The following is a 12,357-nucleotide window of genomic DNA, read 5'->3' as shown; positions in this document are numbered from 1 at the left end:
TGACAAAACTATTCCATCTGGTGTACAACACGTACGAGACAGGCGTATTACCCTCAGACTTCGACAAGAATGCAATAATTCCAGTTTCAAGGGAAGCAGCTGCTGACAGGTGTTAATATTATTGAATTACCAGTTTAACAAGTCATGGTTGCAAAATAGTAACACGAATTTTTCACTGGAGAATAGAAAAACTGGTTGAAGCCAACCTCGGGGAAGATCAGTTTGGGTCCAGAAAAATGGAGAAACTCACGAGGCAGTACTGACCCTACGGCTTATCTTAGAAGATAGGTTAAGGAAAGGCAAACCTACGTTTATAGCGTTTGTCGACTTAGAAGAAGCTTTTGACAATGTTGACTGGACCACCATCTTTGAAATTCTGAGTATAGCATAGGTAAAATACAGGAGCCGAAGGCTACTTACAGATTGTACAGAAACCAGACGCCAGTTACATAACTATATGAGTATGAAAGGGAAACAGTGGTTGAGAAGGGAGTGAGAGAGGAGTGAAACCTGGCCCGATGTTATTCAGTCTGTACATCGACCAAGCAATAAAAGAAACTAAAAGAAAACTTGGAGTAGGAATAAAAATTTGAGGTTTGCCAATGACATTCTGTCAGAGGAAGTAAAGGAGGCACTACGGTTTAATATTCGTAGCCGATAGCATTCTGAAATTGGCAAATGGCATAAAATATGAAAATTACGTAGTTATTATCTTTAAACGTACACCTTTAAATCTCAGAGACTTGGCGTGCCTTCCTTACAATATAGTTAGTGTGTTTTAAGCAAGTCCAAGATAACAAAAATGGGATGTAGGAGTTCACGATACATACTCGTTTGCCTTTACTAAAATCACATCGCATTGTTTCCAGGCAGGTAAACGAGGTACCTTCATAAAGCCATTTTCCTGTTCCGGCCTCCGAGTTATATTGCAGATTTAATTTCAGTAGGTTGGTAATTTTCGTCAATACATTCCATCTAAGCACAGAAAATCAAAGGTTTGGCCAAAATGGGAAACATTAATCCCTCCATTTGCCTCAATTTGTATTTGAAACAAGTCCAGAGAGACTTAACCATAAATGGGCACATTAAATGGTCGTAATTTATGGCTTATGGTATTATACATGGAAAATAATACTCTACAACAAAAAGATTCGTAATAAACGATTTTACAACCATGGGTACGTAGAGATCTACGAGAACAAAATGAGCACTTTTTTACTGCTGAAATACGAAGAGACTAACTCTGATCTGGATCTGAAACACTACTCTCTGCAGAAGATGCCCAGAACATTTTGCATGAAGTCTGCAACAGACCTCCCTAGGACAAGCACGAAGCAAATCGCCACTTTTTCTGTCTAATACAATTTCGGTGAGTTGCTTGTGATAACGACTGCCATTTTTATCCAAACTATCTGTACTGAAGTTGATAGCAGCGCTTTAGAGACAAAGCCAGGTGTCAAATTCAGTAACAGCCATCTCCAGAAGATATTGGATGCAATTTCATAACTATGCTGTCTTCTCTTCAACAATAATTACTCTTTGAACAGTCATTCTACTTTCTGCATGTTTTTATACCACCGTTTCTTCCTTCTTGTCCACCGTTTTTTATGACTCGATTTACGCAACTTTGACAAGTTTAGCGAATTTGGGAACATGTTGTACTATTTTGAAATCCTTCATCGCTGCCTCGTGTGACAATAATTTCTCTCCGCATTTTTTCATTGTTTAAATTAATTAATTTCAAAAGAGCTACAAATAATGTGAAAGAAATCATCCAAAAATCAAAATTATCACCCCTACACTGGCGTGAATGAGTGCTGTTAACAGTGAGAAATTTGTTTCTAAAACATGCATGTCAGAAATTACATTTACAGAGGGTAAAGCAAAAGTCACTGCGCATATTTTGGTGGACGATATTTGTATTTGGCTCTTGTGAAAAACAACTACTTCTTGCACTTTTGGTGATTTACCTAAACTGCTTACGAAAATTAAATGCTTGATTTGCTTCCATCTCCAATCCGAACTTATGCTCCATGTCTAACGACGTTCATGTTATTGACATGTTGAGTCCCTATCTTCCTTACTTGCTTTTGTTCCCTTCTCGCATAGGTCTACAGAGGATCATGTGCCAGTTTCATCTAATCATATTTTACGAACTCCAGATGAAAATAGGTCCGCAAATTGTCTTATAATTGAAATAAATCGTTGTAGCTCCGTCATAAGTTGCATTGAGAAGTACATTTTTATTTCTTGATGGTGACTAGTTTCGGATAGCTGTTTTGTAATGTCCGTCCTGTGTGGTGCATTTTGCTGTTGTGTAAGTCCACCATATAACGCTTTGATTACTGCAGGGGCAGATTCTGTACATGGGCTATAGTTGTCCGAAATTAGTCACCATCAACAAATAAAAACATTTTTTCAATGCAACTTATGACGGAGCTACAACCATTTATTTCAGTCATCGTATTTTATTATTTTCTCTTCATTTCCGTCATGTGTGCCTTCATACTTTCACTGTGTTTCTTTTTCCTCTCCTCAGTCCGTTTTGTACATGTTTTCTTTTTCCTTCCTTTCTTGGATCCTTCCATTTGTAATGCTGTTTTTCTACAACTATACCCAACTGTTGTTTCTTCTTTCTTTGTGTTGATTCTTCTTGAATCTTTGTTTGTCGTTTCCTTTTGCCAAACGCATTTGTAGATCTGTTGTCATCTGTTTTGTATTAACCCCCAAAAGAATATCAGTCTCCTTTTTTCTTACTGCTGCTGTTACATTTTGTGTATTCTTTCATACTTTATACTTTCCAAGGGTCCGCCGTTTTTATTAGACACCGAATTTCCCTTATCATCCTCCTCTACAATGTTTCTAGTTTATGCAAAATGTAATTCAGCGCTAGGCTTTCACCCGTATAAGCATTCTGGTTCGAACGCTGTGTTATGGTGCTTTATTTTGAAGTTTTTGGATAAGGGTTTTTTTTTTTTTTTTTTTTTTTTTTTTTTTTTTTTTTTTTTTTTTGTTCTTCATGGCACCGTTTTCCGTTAAGTCGTAGAGAATCTTTATCGCTACAGCAGACTTTTAAGAGCTATTTTTTCGAATTATTTCTCGCAGTTAACTGAACTTAATTTGGCTTTGTCTGTTTGACCAACATCAGTTACTAATATTTTTGGAGATTTATTTATGTTGTGAAAACCTTTTTTCTTTCTACTGAGATTCTAAAGCTTTCTTTGTTGCCTACCTTCTCCTGAAGATTGTTTCGAGACATCGCATTTGTAAGACTTTCTTTCATTTCTTCTTCTTATTATTATTGATATTATTATCATTTTTTGCTCGTGGTCGGTAACCCAGTTGATTAATTTTAGTGGCTAGAATAGAATACTGGAGTAAAAATAGCCGAAAAATCAGTCACGTCAAACCCTCCTCCTACACCAGTCTTTTCCTAGTCAACCTACTGCTTTTTAAGCAATTAATAGGATAACCTATGTAATCAGCAGTCTTACACGACGCAAGGTAGTAGTTACTGGGAGCTTCACATTCCATCATCAAAGTAGAAGAAGACGGAGATTGCGTCCAACACTGACTACAAAAGCACCCAGTGCACGTGCTTCATTCATAAGTGAGTGCTGCGGCCCGGAATACAGGGCGCCCGTCACGCTACGTATAGCACCGGAATACCTCCACTTATCGATTCCAGATGCCTGGGAGCGGCGTATTGCACAACTCTGACGTCAGCAGTTATGATGCATGCTGGAACCTGGTCCCGTCGACATTTCTCTTTCCTTTGTGCGAGATACAGCTTTTCAGTTCCCATGAAAGACGCAATGGCAAGCTCTTGTTAGTGACCATCCCAAAGGATAGAGTCACATAACATTACTGGCGTGGAGACCTCAAGAAATTGATGATACGCACAGTTGGAAAGTATTTCTTTCTTTGCACACATTGGCACAGTTCCTTTTAGAAATACACTAGTTTGGTCTCATATACCGGGCGGTTATAATTAAACTTTCCCTATTTAACACGTTATAACGCGGAAACTAATTACCGTGCCAGTACCAACACAAGGATGGGGCCCCTCCACGCCCACACCAACGTGGTGACCAAACCAAACGTTCTACTGTCACCTCCGTATAACATGTTAGTTTTTGAATCAGGAGTCACAGGATGCGGGCTTTGATGTTATCCAAGCGTCTGGGTAAGATTACTCATTAACATGGTCCATCAGGAGATAGAAAGTGGACGAAAGCGATCGAAGGGTGGCGGTTGTAAGGGCAGAGGAAAAAAAGTGCCAAGACAAGCGCCAAGGGAAAAAAACCTCTGCGACAATAGGACGGGTAGTAAGGGCAGTAGCGGCTTGCTTTCTGCGACAGTACATGCAAGGTGTGGTTATGTTAGTGCGAGGTATCGTGCATCGTTACCTTCGTCGTTGCTAGAGCTCGTTGCGCGGCTTGCTGCAGTTGCTGCGTCCCTGCAACAGTTCAAGGTCGTTGTACATTAGTGGGCTATCGGTCATAGATCGGCTGACAGACAGTGTAGGGTGTGTGTGTGTGGTTGGTTTGCGTGCTGTGTACAGTACGGTTTCCCTGCGGTTGCCTGTTTTTCAGCTGGTCGAGCATCTGGGGTTACCAGTAGTAGCTGTGTTGCAGGGGCTCGCCAGTACTGTCGTGTTAGCGTGCTATGTTTAGTTCCTAGCCTGTTATGTTCCCATCTATGGTTGTGGTCGTAGTTACCCAGAGAAAGGATAAACGGGTTGCGCAAGTGTCTCGTGTTATTGTACAGTCGTGCGGAGAGTTTTTGGAATACCTGCAAGATGGTATCTAGCCGGTATTCCCGGTGAAGGTCCGCGATGCGTGTGTAGCGCGGAGCGTTGCTTATGATTTTGAGTACTTTGTTCTGTATGAGTGGGCGCAGCGTATCCCCAGACAGGGGCTGCGTACGTCATCAGGGGTCGAATAAGTGTCATGTACATGGACCTAGACACCCTCCTATTCAGTGTGCTACGCCTGTTAAGCATAGGGTAGAGTTGTTTGAGCCTCGCGTTTGCTTTGTTGGTCACGTGTTGAATGTGGTCCCCCCAGAGTAGTTTCCTGTCCAAACTTGGTAGCATTAATATCCAGAGTATGGGGTTCATGATTTCCATGCGTCACAGCACCACAGTCCAGTTCCAACTATGTTGACCAGGTGCCGTGATCAGTCATGGTGATTCATAGTATCAAACACCTGACCAATCGCAGTGCACTTGTTGACGTATCAACATGAGTTTGGACAAAAGTAGATGGGCGTTATTGGTGAAGTTCTATTCTCAAAACAACAGTAATGCTGCAGCTGCACTTCGAGAATATCGCCGGCTGAAATGATTACAGAAGGGTCCTCTTTCTCCACCTGCTGTGCGGAGCATGATGAAGAAGTTCGAATCAACTGGAGAACAGGGCGTCGCTCAGGGAAGAGGCCGACAACCGGTTGCACCACAGGTGGTTGATGGAATCGCTGTTGCTGCAGACAACGCTACGCGCAATTCCCGATCGTCAGGCAGTGCGCGTACTGTGTCACGATAGTTGAACATTCCGTGGTCCACTGTACGGAAGGTGCTTCGAAACATTCTAAAATGGTATCCGTACAAGATGTACTGTATATCGTACAGCAACTTGCACCACGGGACGCACAACGACGTGTTGACTTCGCTGTCCACTTTCTCGGCAGTATTGAAATTCACGAGGGACCGTCCTATGGGCAGACGAAGCTCATTTGTCTCTTACGGGTGAGGTGAACACGCAGAATTGCCAAGTGTGGGGATCTTCACCTCCCGTCACTCTGCATGAAGTTCCTGTGTATGGTGAATGTGTCACCCTACGGTGTGGCTTCACGGCTACGTTCATCATTGGCCCATTCTTTTTTGAACAGGTTTGCGCTCATGGACCAAAGACACGCAGTGTGACTGGCCAGTGTTACTGCGATATGCTTCGCCAGCATGTCATACCCGTCCTGCAGGACAGAGACGCATTGAACTCAACAGTTTTCATGCAAGATGGGGCCCCACCGCACATCGCTCGTGAAGTTCACATGCTTTAACCAAAATACATTTGCAAACGATCAAGTTATCAGCCGATCGTTTCCAAATGCTTGACCGGCACCATCACCTGATCTCCCGCCCTGTGATCTCTGATTGTGGGGCTACCTGAATGACCGGGTTTACCAGAGCAACATTCATACATGTGCTGATCTGAAGCGCAGCATATCAAGAGAGGTAGCCAGCATACCTAGAGAGCTGTGCAGAATGCAGTCCTGCGCTTTCAGACTCTTCTGGACACTGATGGGCACCATATTGAGCCCCTCTCGTAGCAGTAATGATACCGGTATGTAATGGTATGATGTACCGTAGCAGCACATTAGAAGTGTTTCAACTGAATGGATTCCGAATTATTTCTCTTCCGCATGTCCTTGACATTAATGCTATCAAGTCTGGTACTCGTACTGTAATTAGTTTCTGTGCTATAACGTGTTAAATAAGGAAAGTTTAATTATAACCACCCCGTATAGCTGAAGTAGCATTCCCGCCCAACTGTTTTATACCTTTCAGCCATTATACCGCGAAATTGAAGTACACATTTTTTTAAGTCACTAATCTTTCAATTGGTTTCAAATCATCATCCATATCTTCCCGGCCAGTCTATATCTATTACACCCAGCGTGCTCAGAATCTTTTTTTATGCGAGGGCTATCCGGAAAGTAAGTAACGTTCGGTCATGAAATGGAAACCACAGAGAAAATCCGATGAAGCTTTGCACAGATGTGTTGGGCAGTGTCATAGTATGTCCGTAATAGTGCCACGTCGCTCTTTTCAGTTCTGAGCGCACAGTGAGCCGGGAAAGATGCCTAGAAAATAGTGTCTCCCGTCAAGTATAGGTACCTGCCGAGAGATTCAGCCTGATTTCACGCAACCCCATATGATGTAACTGTCATACAATTCCTTCACTACAGTTCTCGGCACATACTCCAAGGCAATGAGGACGCTCCTGCAGCATTTTCGATGGGAAGTGTTTGATCACCCACCATACAGACCGCAGTGCGCTCCCTCTGATGGTATCTGCTCAAATGAACCGCTGGCTATGAAGACAACGAGGTGCAGTCCAACGTAGAAAATGGTCGGAAAGTACAGGCAGATCCCTTGTATGACGAGGGTACTGGAAAGTGGGTACAAAGCCGCGACAGATGTGTAAGTCGGAGCAGCGACTATGTAGAGATGTAGCTGGAAGGTGTAGCCAACAGCTGCAAATAAAATAGTTTTGATTTTTATTGTGGTTTCCATTTCGCTACCGATCGGAACTTACTTTCCGAATAGCTCCCGTACATAGCCTTCCTGTCTGCTCATTGAATTTCTCCGTCGTCGTTGCCTCTAGTACCAAGTGGACAATGCGTAGATACCTTGGCTCATGCCCTCTGTCAGTAACACTTTTCACAGGTTTTTTTTGTTCCTTGTCCACAGTTACTATGAATTTTTTGTAAGATTCTATGAGGTTTGCAACTGCTAATTTTTATTTCATTTTCGCTCTATTATACATTTTTGGCCTAACGCTACTTTCAAGTTCCCTGTTAAAAGGCTTCCTATAATAAAACAGTAATAGATGTACAGTAAATCGTTTTCAGTTGAAGTTAAAAGCTGTTGTTAAACAGGATATGGTTCAAATGGCTGTAAGCACTATGGGAGCTAACATCTGAGGTCATCAGTCCCCTAGACTTAGAACTACTTGAACCTAACTAACCTAAGGACAGCACATACATCCATACCCGAGGCAGGATTCGAAACTGCGACCGTAGCAGCAGTGCGGTTCCGGACTGACGTGCCTAGAACTGCTCGGCCACAACGGCTGGCAAACGGGATATACAGGTTTCGGTACACGTAACAAGTTAATGAATGCATCTGTTAACTTTTGGTCATAAAATATCTGCGGTGGCAACTATTCCCAATTTAGCAGAAGGTGTTGTTACAGGTAACTTACGCCAACAGTAAACTGCATATTAACACATGATACATACATACGTCTACACCTGTCATATAACGAGCATATGTGGCTAGGAGCAGTTGGTAGATATAATGATCTTTCACCTGAGTTAGAAAGAGCTATGAAAGAAGAAATTCTTCTCTAATTTTGTACCAGTTCTATAACGAATTCATACAGCATCTTAGTGTTGCAGCCGTTGCCATGGTGACACAAGACAAATACAGACGCAGCACGCTCATTATAAAGACACATTAATCCCAAGATGGTGGTTTCAATATATAGGTGTGAAATATTATCATATTTATTATGTACTGTAACTGGTGGTTTACACAGTGATACAGCTGAAATACGCAATGCGTATTTGCACGCTCTGAGATAATTCAGATAACCTATGAGACATGAGTGTATTATCTTTGTACATGCGCAATACACATTTGGTATAAGTTCTTTACAACAACACCTTCCATAAAATTGGCAATATTTGCCATTGAAGATATTTTATTATCAAAGAAGTAACAAATGTATTCACTAAGTTATTACATCTAGGGTAACTGCTTTTAGTCTTAACTAATAATTATCCACTGAAGATATAACATTGTTTTATGAAAAACGTTAAATGGGTACTCGAAAATTATCTAAAGCTAAAATTGTAAAATAATACGAAAATGAAATAAAAATTAACAGTTGTAGGCATTATGCAGTCATTCAAAAAAATAATTAATAATTTTACATCGACTTCTCTCCTCGTCCATTCTTCATATTTGATCTTTGTTAGTACTTGATCTCTTTACTTAATGTTTAACCTGGTTATGTAACACCACATTTCTAATCTTTTTGGTTCCCCTACCTCTTGTTTTCCGTGGTCCATGTTTCACTTCCAAATTAAAATAGCGAATTAATTTCACTTATTAGTAGTAATAAAGCTCATCCATTACTTATTCTATATACTTAAGGACCAGTTCACTTAGGATTTACTGAAGAAACGCTTGTATATTAGTTCTTTTCTGAGTATGTGCTATGTATTTTTGTTTTTGTGGTATGTTGCATGTCATCGAGGATCTTTCCTCTCTTTTCTACGGAACGAAAGTTGTATTAAATCTAATTTAATCAGATCTACTCTACAAACAGAAAACTACCTGAAACCATTCATTAATAAGAGCAAAATTGTTAATTCCAATTGGAACACATATCGTAAGGATAGCGTGGCATATTTACTGTTTTAAAAATTCGATTTTGTTTAGCTAAGTTACTCCAGATTTTGAATGCGATATAATTTGTGTGAATGTAAACATTCTAATAGAATCATTTTGTAGAACACATTCCTCATAAGCCGTAGTGGCAATACATTCGGGTAAAACTGGCCATATTGTGGTATTATGGAGAAATGTCAATTAAGCTGTTTTAGACTGGAAGACTGTCGTGACTATGGCAAGTGTTACAGAGAGAGACGCTTCTGATAAATTTTATAAACGCCATACCTTAATGTTACACTGGACACTCTGAGAACCGACTCGTGAGGGTAACGTCTTAGATTTGATAGTTATAAAAAACCAGAGATTTTCGATTGAGGTAACGTACATAATACGACGAGTACCGTTAATGTTACTATAACAACAATGACTACAAGTGTTAAAAGATAATTTAAGGAAGCTAGGAAAATATTTCTGCTTAGCAAGTACGACAGGAAACAGATTACACATAAAGTCGTTGGACCATTTTCAAATATTAATAGATAATTGAGAATAGTACGTCTGAAAATCAACTTGTCAGTCAAAAAAATGGCTCTGAGCACTATGGGACTCAACTGCTGTGGTCATTAGTCCCCTAGAACTTAGAACTAGTTAAACCTAACTAACCTAAGGACATCACAAACATCCATGCCCGAGGCAGGATTCGAACCTGCGACCGTAGCGGTCTTGCGGTTCCAGACTGCAGCGCCTTTAACCGCACGGCCACTTCGGCCGGCCCAACTTGTCAGTCACTAGAAGGAATCTCAAAAACCAGAAAATGAAACAAGAAATAGTGGATATTTAGTGCTGCAGAAGCACATTAAGAATTAAGTAGACGGTATAAAATGAAATACTTGAAAGTGTGTGTGGGAATAGAAAAAGTACACAGAACAATATTTTCAGAAGACGAGTAAGGTTTGGGGGTATTTACGAAGTAATGCAAGACTAACTGACTTTTAAAGGGAAAGAAGAGGAGATCGGGAGAAAGGTTATAGAAGCAGAAAAATTATTTCTATAAACAATGAAATTGTAGACAAGAAATTCGAGGACCGAAACCGCATGCATATTTCCTAGGGACGTAGATACAAGGATGTGAAAGCCCTAGAAGAAGGTAAACTAACTTCACTAGCCTTTACATTCTGAGTACTACTTATTACTGCCCATTATAAGAACAGTAATGACCCAACGTTGTTAACTGCAGCATTCAAAGAGAAACAGCCTCTCTTGAAAAGAAGCCGCCATACGTTACCGGTGGTTCCTGACATCTGTCTGATAATAAAGGAAGCCGCTGAATTGAGAACCACTACATCTTCCATCGTTTCCACAGTTTAGAAATACTACAAATTCCTCGCATGGACGCACAGAAAGTAGTCCATTGGTTTCTAGTGAGACAGTCCTGGAAGGCAAAAACCACAGTCCATTAAAAACCAAGTAAACGTTTCCGAACCATACTTATCTAAGGAAGTTTGTTTGGACCTACTTCGCATGCCTGGAAGCTTGCAAGTTCTTCTGTGTCTTGTAGACAAAATGGAGGACAGTGTCAGATAAGTCGGTAGGCCATTGACAAAAATATTAATTAATTGTTGTTGTTGTGGTCTTCAGTCCTGAGACTGGTTTGATGCAGCTCCCCATGCTACTCTATCCTGTGCAAGCTTCTTCATCTCCCAGTACTTACTGCAACCTGCATCCTTCTGAATCTGCTTAGTGTATTCATCTCTTGGTCCCCCTCTACGGTTTTTACCCTCCACGCTGTCCTCCAATGCTAAATTTGTGATCCCTTGATGCCTCAGAACATGTCCTACCAACCGGTCCCTTCTTCTTGTCAAGTTGTGCCACAAACTCCTCTTCTCCCCAATTCTATTCAATACCTCCTCATTAGTTATGTGATCTACCCATCTAATCTTTAGCATTCTTCTGTAGCACCACATTTCTAAAGCTTGTATTCTCTTCTTGTCCAAACTATTTATCGTCCATGTTTCACTTCCATAGATGGCTACACTCCATATAAATACTTGCAGAAACGGCTTCCTGACACTTAAATTTATACTCGATGTTAACAAATTTCTCTTCTTCTGAAACGCTTTCTTTGCCATTGCCAGTCTACATTTTATGTCCTCTCTACTTCGACCGTCATCAGTTATTTTGCTCCCCAAATAGCAAAACCCCTTTACTACTTTAAGTGTCTCATTTCCTAATCTAATTCCCTCAGCATCCCCCGACTTAATTCGACTGCATTCCATTATCCTCGTTTTGCTTTTGTTGATGTTCATCTTATATCCTCCTTTCAAGACACTATCCATTCCGTTCAACTGCTCTTCCAAGTCCTTTGCTGTCTCTGACAGAATTACAATGTCATCGGCGAACCTCAAAGTTTTTATTTCTTTTCCATGGATTTTAATACCTACTCCGAATTTTTCTTTTGTTTCCTTTACTGCTTTCTCAATATACAGATTGAATAATATCAGGGAGAGGCTACAACGTTGTCTCACTCCCTTCCCAACCACTGATTCCCTTTCATGCCCCTCCACTCTTATAACTGCCATCTGGTTCCTGTACAAATTGTAAATAGCCTTTCGCTCCCTGTATTTTACCCCTGCCACCCTTAGAATTTGGAAGAGAGTATTCCAGTCATCATGAACAGAACGTTGTTTGACGCTTCATCAAAAGTTCCTCTTTTTTGTTTCTTTTTTCCATTATTCTTGTTCCATCCTCTAGCTGCATCTGGGGGAGGGGCGGGGGAGGGGTAAAGCAGGTAGATGAACTGCCAGCTGCACGGATATCCCATCTTCAGCCAAACGGTTTAAAATATACTACACAAAGTGTATCTCTTCTAAGAGTCGTCAGGCACATTTTATCTGTTTTTTCGGCAGATACCTGCAATTTCGTTTTTACACTGTGCAACTGGAGTCAGTCCAAACAAATAGTGCTCATCAAATCTTTGATGCGTCGGCCAATGTCGACGGAAGGCGTCTGTTTGTTTCCCATTATTATTTTTTTCCTTTATTGTTATTTAATGCCTCAGATGAGGCAGGCCGGCAGCGGCCTACATACGCCGCTCTTCGGCCAAGAGACACAAACATATAGACACGGAACACAGAGAAAACATAAAAAGTATGGTAAACACATGATGAACACTG

Source organism: Schistocerca americana, chromosome 1 (assembly GCF_021461395.2).
Source record: "Schistocerca americana isolate TAMUIC-IGC-003095 chromosome 1, iqSchAmer2.1, whole genome shotgun sequence".
NCBI classification, from domain to species: Eukaryota; Metazoa; Arthropoda; class Insecta; order Orthoptera; family Acrididae; genus Schistocerca; species Schistocerca americana.
This window is presented reverse-complemented; position numbering follows the sequence as displayed.